The sequence below is a fragment of the Silene latifolia genome, chromosome X (genome assembly GCF_048544455.1).
Source record: "Silene latifolia isolate original U9 population chromosome X, ASM4854445v1, whole genome shotgun sequence".
Taxonomy (NCBI): Eukaryota; Viridiplantae; Streptophyta; class Magnoliopsida; order Caryophyllales; family Caryophyllaceae; genus Silene; species Silene latifolia.
Window position 1 is genome coordinate 233,048,135 of NC_133537.1, and position 1,033 is coordinate 233,049,167.

A 1,033-nucleotide genomic window follows, 5' to 3' on the forward strand; every position below is an offset into this window, starting at 1 on the left:
GGAATGCCTAGTGAGGACCCTCATTCTCATATGGAAACATTTTGTGATTATTGTGAAGCTATCTCTCAAACGGGCGTGACTCAAGACCAAATAAGATGGGTCTTATTTCCTTTTTCGTTAATCGGCACCGCAAAGCAATGGTTGAAGGGCCTTGATAAGGCCACCCTTGGAATAGATTCTTGGAAGAAGCTAGCTCTAGCTTTCTACAAAAAATTCTACCCACCGGAAAAGACCAATATGCTAAGAGCTCAAATTACGGGTTTTAAGCAAAGGGATGAAGAATCTTTGTATGAAGCTTGGGAGCGGTTCAAAGGTATTTGTCGCTCATGTCCTCACCATGGACTTAGCGAATGGTTTTTAGTGCAACAATTTTGGAATGGTTTATATGAAGATTCAAGGAACATTCTCAATATGGGATCAAATGGAATGTTCACCGAAGTTGATGACAATCAAACATGGAACAAGATTGAGGAAATGGCGGTCCATAATTCGCAATATAGTAGGCCTCGCAAGGCTACTAGAGGAGGAAAGTATGAAGTGGACACCGTTACTCAATTGGGTGCTCAACTTAGTGCTCACATTGACACAATCAACTTAAAGTTTGAACAAGCTATGGCTAGACTTGAGGAAAACTCAAAATCAACAAAGCATCATGTTAATGCCTTGACGGCATCCTCATCAATCCCAAGCGGGATATGTGAGAATTGTGGAACCTTGGGTCATAACTCAAGTGAATGTAGGGGAACAACCGAACAAGTTAATGCTTTCCAAGCTTACAAAAGTGGTACCCCTTATTCAAATTTTTACAATGAAAACACCAAGTTCCATCCAAATCTCTCATACAAAAGCCAAAATGTCCAAAACCCTCAAACAACATACACTCCACCACCCATGAGAAATCAAAATCAAAGACCCTTTTACAATCAAAACCAAGGTTACCAAAATCAAAATCCATACAATCACCACAATGACCAAGGTTTTGATGTCCAAAAAGCGGTCCTCCAAATGCAAAAGAATCAACAAGAATTTTTCA

The 1,033-nt window shown here is 40.0% G+C and overlaps 1 non-coding gene across 1 annotated transcript; it reads right to left on the reverse strand.

The window, feature by feature from the left end:
* Positions 1 to 237: 237 nt before the first annotated feature.
* LOC141626027 (small nucleolar RNA R71) lies at positions 238 to 344 on the reverse strand. The gene has a single exon (XR_012535760.1). It is a non-coding gene; the product is annotated as a small nucleolar RNA R71 (small nucleolar RNA).
* Positions 345 to 1,033: the final 689 nt, after the last annotated feature.